At 39.1% G+C, this 9,585-nt stretch overlaps 2 pseudogenes; both read left to right on the top strand.

Annotated features, from left to right (window-relative positions):
* Window positions 1-2,293: 2,293 nt before the first annotated feature.
* LOC125917909 (RING finger protein 121-like) lies at window positions 2,294-3,791 on the top strand (annotated as a pseudogene).
* A 36-nt stretch (window positions 3,792-3,827) lies between these two features.
* Window positions 3,828-4,899, top strand: LOC125917908 (40S ribosomal protein S2-like; annotated as a pseudogene).
* The last annotated feature ends 4,686 nt before the right edge of the window (window positions 4,900-9,585 follow it).

Below are 9,585 nucleotides of genomic sequence, written 5' to 3'. Positions count from 1 at the left end.
GAGAGAAGCTTATATTCTTGTCTGGCACCTTTACAGCTGCTGCCTGGGAATATGTCTACATCACCTGCTTCAAGTGGCCAATGGGGCTTATGTTCACAGGTTTCATAAGACTATAACCAATGGTGAAAGAGTTCTTAAACAGCTCAGGGCACAGCAAGAGGCAACAGACCCAGGAGCTAAGTCCATCTATGAAAGAGGCCTATAAGCATATCATCAGAGCTGCAGCCTGAGGGACAGGCTGCTAATTAAACACACATCTAAGGGCTGACTGCAAACCTTACCAGATATCTCAGAAGGCAGGTGCTATATTCATGCTCGCCTTCTGTTGCAATCCAGAGCAACAGTCTCTTAGAAGGGAGCTCTTACATGTGTTTGTGTCCCACTTCTTGTATCTGGTGTCCCGGTGTTTATGGCTGCCACACAGGGCAGGGCCCTTGAATGCTTGGCTCTGGTCAGGCTCTGACTCTGGCCGGGGGGCCCTTTATTCCTGAGTCTCATGGGACTTTTAACAATTTGAGGGGCAGTTCTTGGCAGGGTGCCAACCCACAGGGCACTGTATAAACAATAGAATAAAACCCCCAGTCTGTTAAAAGAGACCTATTTGCTTGTCCTGGTGCTTTAGACTGATGAACAAATTCAAGGTTGACATACATCTAGAGGATACGGACTCAAACAGAACATAAGTAGGTGGACACCATCATTCGGCCCTCCCTCTCCCTCACTACAGCTTGCCAGTATCTCCCCAAAGGAAGCTTATACACTAGCCTGGAGTATTGAGTTTTACAACTGCTATCTAGAGGACTACTATAGATCTCCTGCTCTGGTGGCCAGGAAGGCTTACACTTGTGGTCCCTCAGAACTGTCTATATTTGCATACTTGAAAAGCTCCTGCCTAAAGATCTGGCTTCCAATCAGCCTGGATTTTGTGCTAGCTGAGATATTCCCCTATGGGAACTGACCAGTCTTGGCACATCCTGAGTAACTTATTAAAAATAAGTTAGGCTGGGGGCACCTGGTTGGCTCAGGCAGTTGAGCATCTGACTCTTGAGCATCTCAGCTCTGGTCTTGATTTCAGCATCATGAGTTCAAGCTTAGTGTTGGATTCTGTGCTGGGCATGAAGCGTATAAAAAATTAAAAAATCAATAAAATAAATTAGGCTGTTTGGACAATCATAAAAAAATCAAGAGACAACAAAGGACTAGGATAAGGTTGAATGTCAAAGTTCATTTCCTACAAGAGACCATTCCTTCAAGACTGGGAGAGGTGACTGTTTCAGCTAATACACAGCAAAATGAAGAAACAGGAATGTGTTGTAAGTGAAAAATTAAGATAAAGCCTCAGAAAAGAATCCTTATGAAACAGAGGTAGGTAAGTTACCTGATAAAGAATTCAAAGTAATAATCATAAAGATACTTACTGAACTTGGGAGAAGAATAAACACTTTTTTGAAGTCAGAATGTCAAAAAAAGCGTTAGAAAATATAAGAAAGAACCAAACGAAAGTCAAAAAAAATGCACCAGAGGGGTTCAGCAGCAGACTGAATAAAGCAGAGGAATCAACTGAACTCAAGACAGGGCACTGGAGATCACCCAATCAGAGCAGCAAAAAGAGAATGAAAAAAAGTGAAGACAGCCTCAGGAAGTAATTGGAAAACAGACTAACATTCACATTATATCTGTTGCAGAAGGAGATGACAGAGAAAAGGGTAGAAAACTTATTTGAAGAAATAATGGCTGAAAATTTCCCTAGCCCAGAGAAGGAAAGAGACATCTTGGTCCAGAAAGCCCAGAAAGTTCCAAATAAGATGAACCCAAAGAGATCCACACCAAGACACTTTATAATTAAAATGTCAAAAGTTAAAGACAGGGAGAGAGATAATCTTAAAAGCAGCAAGAGAAAACTATAAGTACAAAAAAACTAAAACAAAAACAAAACACAACCCAGACTATAAGCAGATTTTTCAGCAGAAACTATTCAAGCCAGATATATTCAAAGTGCTGAAAGGAAATAAACTTCCAAGCAAAACACTCTACCAGTAAAATCATCATTCAGAATTGGAGAGATAAAGAGTTTCCCAGACAAAGAAAACCTAAAAGACTTAATCTAAACCAGCATTACAATAAATGTTAACAGGACTTTTTTAAGCTGAAAATAAAAAGTGCAAATTCAAAACAAGAAAATATATGAAATCAACCTTGGGGTTGTCTGTACCAGCAGTTCTCAGGTGGCTTGGAAGGCGACAAAAGCTGTGACAGCAGAGAACAAGATCCATATCATTAGGAACCTCCACCTATGCAGTTTCACTGTGAAATAGAAGGGGAAAAACCCACATCTGAAAAAGGGTCACCATTTAGCAGGAGCAAAAGTGTTTGTTTCCACTGCACCAGGAGCAGCTGGGCCACCACCAAAGTAGCCATGAGGATGAGGATCATTTCAGTGTGCATGGCTTCATGGCCACAGTACTCGGTATACACACATGTGTGCTCAATCCTCCACTGCTCCTCTGGGGAGAGGTCTGACATATCAACCTCTTCCAGCTCCCGTTCCCCGGCAACACTCCTCCAACCTCAACCTCCAACACTGCCACCATCTTCATTGCTAGTACAGACAACTCCAAGGTTAGTTTGTAAGCGGTTCCTATTAATCTATAAAAGCAGCTATACCGCCATCATTGTTGGCTATGTGGCTTCATGTTTACCCTCTTTGATCTCAACTTATTATTCAAAATCAAATCAGAAGATGCCATGGACTTTGGCATTTCTCTCCTCTTCAGTGGCCACTACTATGGGGTACTTGAAGAAGACTCTGCAGAAACATGTTCAGATTACATGGCATCTACCGTAGGGTTCTATAGTGAGTTGGGCATGCCTATTAAACACCTCTCTGACAGCGTATGTGCCGTGTGTGGGCAGCAGATCTTTGTGGATGTCAGTGAAGAATGTGTCATCAAGAACATATATAAGCTGTCTTGCAATCACGTATTCCAGGAGTTCTGCATCCTTGGCTGGTGCATTATGGGAAATAAGCAGACATGTCCCACTGCAAAGAGAAGGTGAACCTCAAAAGGATGTTCAGCACCCACTGGGAGAGGCCTCACATCATGTATGGGCAACTGCTGGATTGGCTTCAATACTTGGTAGCCTGGTAGCCTGTCATCATTGGCCTGGTGTAGCCATCAACTACATCCTGGGCATGGAATAGTCATGAAGACAAGCATCCATCCACTATGGACCTCAGGGCACTCTCCTTCCTGCCCTCCAAGATGTCCTGGGTAGGAAAGATGCAAAGGCACTTGGGCCGCTCAGGACCCCTCCAGCTATGTCCAGGCTGGGGAGGGAGATGATGGAGAGCCAGCCAGTGGGGCTGTCAGCAGTGGGAGCTTTTTAAAAGAAAACTATTTTGATAAATTAAAAAAAAAGAAAGAAAGAAAAGATATGAAAGTATAACTCTCATTAGTAAAGGTAAACACATGGTAAAAATGGTGGATTTATCACTCATAAAGCTAACATAAAGGTTAAAAGGCAAAAGTAGTAAAAATAACTATAATGAGTAGTTAAGGAATACACAAGATAAAAGTATGTAAAATGTGACATCAAAACCATAAAACATGGGGTAGAGGAAGTAAAAATGAGGAGTTTTCGAATGCATTTAAACTTAAGTTATCAACTTAAAATACAGTTACAAATGGAGGTTAATATACTAAGCCTCATGGGAACCACCAAACAAAAATCTATAGTTGATTTCCAAAAAACTGTGAGAAAGGAGATTCTTCTCCAAGCAAACAAATGGCAGATGATGTCAGTGCTCTAAAAGGGGATAGGGGCCCTGGAATGGGAGGTCGCAGTGGCTTCCATGGAAGTTTCAGCTGCAGCAACTGGACCAGGGACGAGGCCATGGAACTCACAGAGGACGAGGAGTGGTTGCTCATCACCAACCTGGGCCACCTGGTCACAAACATGAAGACTGAGTCCCTGGAGGAGATCTATCTCTTCTCCCTGCCCATCAAGGAATCTGAGATCATTATCTTCCTGGGGACATCCCTTAAGGTTGAATTTTGAAGATTCTGCCCATGCAAAAGCAGACTCCTGCCAGTAAGCAGACTAGGTTCTAGGCATTTGCTGCCATCAGAGATTATAATGGACACATTGAGCTGGATGTTAAGTGCTCTAAGGAGGTAGCTACTGCCATCTGTAGGGCCATCATCCCGGTCAAGTGATCCAACATCCTCATGCAGCAAGGCTACTGGGGGAACAAGACCCGCAATCCCGCACTATCCCATGCAAGGTGACTGGCCGCTGTGGCTTTGTGCTGGTGCACCTCAGCCCTGACCCCAGAGGCACTGGTATTGTCTCAGCCCATGCCCAAGAAGCTACTGATGATGGCTGGTATTGACAACTGCTACATCCTGGCCAGAGGCTACACTGCCACTCTGGGCAACTTCACCAAGGCCACTTTTGATGCCATTTCCAAGACCTACTGCTAGCTCACTCCTGACCTCTGGAAAGAGGCTGTGTTCACCAAGTCTCCCTATCAATAAGGAATTCACTGACCAGCTTGTAAAGACCCATACTAGAGTCTCCATGCAGAGGACCCAGGCTCCAGCTGTGGCAACCAAACAGTTTTGTGAGAAAAGAATCTAAGCATACCACTAACAAAATTACAAACCACAAAGGAAAAAACCAAGAGAAGAAAGGAACAGAAAAAGAGAAACTACAAAACAGCTAGAAAACAATGAACAAAATGGCAATAAGCACATACCCATCATAATTACTTTAAATACAAATGGGCTAAATTCTACAATCAAAAGACAAGAGTGGCTAAATGGGTTAAAAGCGGGGAGGGGGGCACCTCTATATACTGCCTACAAGAGACTCATTTCAGATAAGGACATACACAGACTGAAAGTAAAGGGATTAAAAAGATATTCCATGTAAATGGAAACAAAATGAAAGCTGGAGTAACTATCCTTAGATAAAATAGACTTTAAAGCAAAGATTATAATAAAAAAATAAACAAAAAGGCATTAGATAATGGGAGAGGGATCTATCCATAAAAAAGATGTCACGTTTGTAAATATTTGTGCACCCAAACTAGAAGCATCTAAATATATAAAGCAAGTATTAATAGACCTAAAGGGAGAAACAGACAGCAATTCATTAATAGTATGGAACTTTCATACCTGATTTTTATAACAGATCATCCAGACAGATCAATAAGGAAACACTGGACTTACACAACACATTTACCAGATTAACTGAACAGATATATACAGAATATTCTATCCAGGGCAGCAGAATACACATTCTTCTCAAGTGCATTTGGAACAACCTCCAGAATAGATCATATTTTAGGCCACAAAACAAGTTCTACTAAGTTTAAGAAGATTGAAATTATATCAATCATTTTTTTCCAACCACAATAGTATGAAACTAAAAATCAGTTACAAAAAGAAAACTGGAAAATTGACAAATATGTGGATATTACAACATTCTACTGAACAACGAATGGGTCAATGAAGAAATTAAAGGAGAAATAATAACATACCTCGAGACAACTGAAAATGGAAATACAACGTACCAAAACTTATGGGATATAGCAAAAGTAGTTCAAAGAAAGTTCACAGAGATAAATACTAATCTCAAGAAAGATGAAAAATCTAAAATAAACAACCTAACATTACACTTTATGGAACCAGAAAAATAAGAACAAGTTAGGTGCAAAGTTAGTAGAAGAAAGGAAACAACAGAGTGGATAGAAGTTAAATAGATATGATCAATGAAACTAAGAGCTGGTTCTGTGAAAAGATAAATAAAATTGGCAAACCTTTAGCAAAACTCAGCAACAAAAAAAAAAAAAAAAAAAAAAGAAGAGGACTCAAACTCAGAAGTTACAACTAAATACAAACAAGCACAAACTACTACAAGGAACAATTATATGCCAACAAATTTTACAACCTAGAAGAAATGGATAAATTCCTAGAAAAACATTCAACCATCCAAGACTGAATCATGAAGAAATAAAAAATTTTAACAGACTGATTACTAGTAAAGAGATTGAATCAGTAATCAAAAATCTCCCAACAAACAAAAGTCCAAGACCAGATGCCTTCACTGGTAAATTCTACCAAATATTTCTCAAACTCTTTCAAAAAAATAGAAGTGATAGGTATACTTTCAAACTCATTTTACACAGTCAGTATTACCCTGATACAAACACTACACAAGAATACCACAAGACAGTTATAGGACAACATCCCTAATGAATGTAGATGCAAAAATTCTCAGTAAAATATTAGCAAACCAAATTCAACAATACATTAAAGTTCTCATTCACTACAATCAAGTGGGTATTGTTTCAGGGATGCAAGGTGGTTCAACATCTACTAATTAATCAACATGATATATCATATAAACAAAAGAAAACAAAAATCCTATGATCATCTCAAAAGATGTAGAAATAACATGACAGAATTCAACATCCATTTATGATAAAAATAATAAAGTGGGTATATGTTATGTACCTGAACATAATGAAGGCTGTATGACAAGCCCTACTAACATCATACTCAATAGTGAAAAGCTGAGGGGCGCCTGGGTGGCTCAGTTGGTTAAGCGGCTGACTTCGGGTCAGGCCATGATCTCGCGGTCCGTGAGTTCGAGCCCCGCGTTGGGCTCTGTGCTGACAGATCAGAGCCTGGAGCCTGTTTCAGATTCTGTATCTCCTTCTCTCTGACCCTCCCCCTGTTCATGCTCTGTCTCTCCCTGTCTCAAAAATAAATAAACATTAAAAAAAATTTTTTTTAAATAGTCATAAAATTAATTGCTGGGCTTGAAAAAAGCATAAAAGACAGCAGAGAATCTATTGCTACAGAGATCAAGGGACTAAAAAATAGTGATGAAGAATTAAAAAATGCTGTAAATGAGATGCAAAATAAAATGGAGGCTGCCATAGCATGGATTGAAGAGGGAGAGGAGAGAATAGGTGAATTAGAAGATAAAATCATGGAAAAAGAGGAAGCTGAGAAAAAGAGAGATAAAAAAATCCAGGAGTATGAAGGGAGAATTAGAGAACTAAGTGATGCAATCAAACGGAACAATATCTGTATCATAGGAATTCTAGAAGAAGAGAGACCAGGGGCTGAAGGTATAATCAAAACAGTATAGTGTTGACTTAAAAACAGACACATGGATGAAGAGACCACATCAGAGAGAGCCCAGAATTAGACCCAGGTATATGTGGTCAACTAATCAATTAACTTACAACAAAAATGTCAAGAATATAGAACAGGGAAAGGATAGACATTCCCTTCAATAAATGATTGTGGGGAAATGACCACCACATGCAAAAGAATGAAATTAGACCTACAATCTTACATCATACACAAAAATCAACTCAAAATGGATTAAAAACTTGAATGTGAGACCTGAAACTGTAAGACTCCTAGAAGAAAACAAACATGGTACACTATTCGATACTGGTCTTGGCCTTTGAGTTTTTGGATCTGACTGTAAGAGTAAAGGCAACAAAAGCAAAAATGAACAGGTACAACTGTATCATGCTAAAAATCATCTGCACAGCAAAGGAAACCATCCATAAAATGAAAAGGCAATACACTAAGTGGTAAATCCCGTATTTCATAAAGGTTAATATCCAAACATATAAAGAATTCATACAACTCAATAGTAGAAAAACAACCTGACTAAAAACTGAGCATTTTTCCAAAGAACATACTGATGGCCAAGAGACACATGAAAAGATGCTCATCATCACTCATTATCAGGGAAATACACATCAAAACCACAATGAGGTATCACCTCATACCTGTTAGAATGGCTATAATCAATACAAACAATAAGAAGTACAGTAAAATCTTGGTTTGCAAGCATACTTTGTTCCAGAAACATGCCTCTAATAAAGCACTTATATACCAAAGCAATTTCCCCCTAAGAACTCAGATGATTCAATCTACAGCCCAAAAATATTCATATAAAAATGATTACAATACTGTAATACAAAATAAAAAACAAAATACAAAATATAAAGGAAAATAAACAAATTAGCCTGCACTTACCTTTAAAAACTTTCGTGGGTGGTGTGAGGGAGACAAAAGAGGTGGATTATTGTGTAGGACAACTTTCACTAACAGAATCACTGCTATCTATTGGCTTGATGGAAACTTTTTCTTTTCATGTAACTTTAACAAGGAACCTATTCAATGATACTTCCTTTTGCCTCCTTTTGAAGATTTCGTGTAAATGTAACATAGCATTGTCATTAAACAGATTCATCATTCACACTTCTACGGCCTTATTTGGGTGGTGCTTTTCTACAAAATTTTGCACTGTTTCCCACATTTTATACATCTCCCTAATCTCATTTGAAGTGAGGGATTCGTCTGCCTTCTTCTCTTCCTCTTCTGTAGACTAGATGCAGACGTAGACTTCTTATAAAATCTTATAATTTTGGCTGCTCACATACATCATTTGTACTTCTCAATGATTTCCTTATTAACTTCCACCATAATCATCTCCTTCTTCCGCCTTTCTTTTCAACCTTTTTCTGCATGGGGGCCATTGTATATGCTCACATGCATGTTGACTACAATGCAGTATTAATAAACTCTTGTCATATACTGTACTTAATGTAACTGGCAATAAGGCAGCAGAGGAAAGGGTCTACATCTGCAGGCAGCCTGACCTAGAATGAAGCAGAGCATTCCTAAGCTTACTCTTGTACACAAAAGTAAGGGGCTACCCATAAGTGCTTTGAAGTGACAAAAAACACACTAGTACCAGTTGTGGGTACCTTCCAACGTTGTGAAAAACCACTGATTTCTGCCAAACACTGCAGCCTGAGACTGAGCATCCAAGCATGGGAGACGATCACCCACAATCCCTCAGTGAGAAAGAGAGAAGAACCACTGGCTCAGTTGTGATCATGTAAAATTCGGTGTCATCTACTACTCATGTTTCAAGACTTGCTTGTTTATCAAGTTAAAATTTATTAGAAATGTTTGATCATCTTGCAAAACACTTGCAGGACAAGTTACTTGCAACCCAAGGTTTTACAGTATTGTCAAGAACGTGTAAAAAAAGGAAAGAAACCCTTGTGCACTGTTGGCGAGAATCCAAATTGGTACAGGCACTATGGAAAACAGTATGGAAGTTCCTCAAAAAATTAAAAACAGATCACCACATGGTCCAGAAATTCCACTCTTGGGTATTTATGTGAAGAAAACAAAAACCACTAATTGGAAAAAATATATGCCACCCCAACTTTCACTGCATCGTTATTTTCAGCAGACAAAATATGGATGCAATCTATCCATCAACAGATGAATGGATAAAGATGTGGTATGTATATACAATGGAATAGTGTTCACAAAAAAAGGAAATCCTGTTATTTGTGACAACATGGATGGACTGTGAGGCCATTATGTTAAGTGAAACAAAGAGAGAAAGACAAATACTAAGTCTTCTATGTGGAATTTTAAAAAACAAAAAACATCATCAAGCTCACAGATACAAAGAATAGGCCGGTGGTTGCCACAGGCAGCACTTTGGGTGGGAAAAAGCAGTAAAGGT

The sequence above is a fragment of the Panthera uncia genome, unplaced genomic scaffold (genome assembly GCF_023721935.1).
Source record: "Panthera uncia isolate 11264 unplaced genomic scaffold, Puncia_PCG_1.0 HiC_scaffold_290, whole genome shotgun sequence".
NCBI lineage: Eukaryota > Metazoa > Chordata > Mammalia > Carnivora > Felidae > Panthera > Panthera uncia.
The sequence above is the reverse complement of the archived record's forward strand: the minus strand, read 5'-3'. Positions and strand labels throughout refer to the sequence as shown.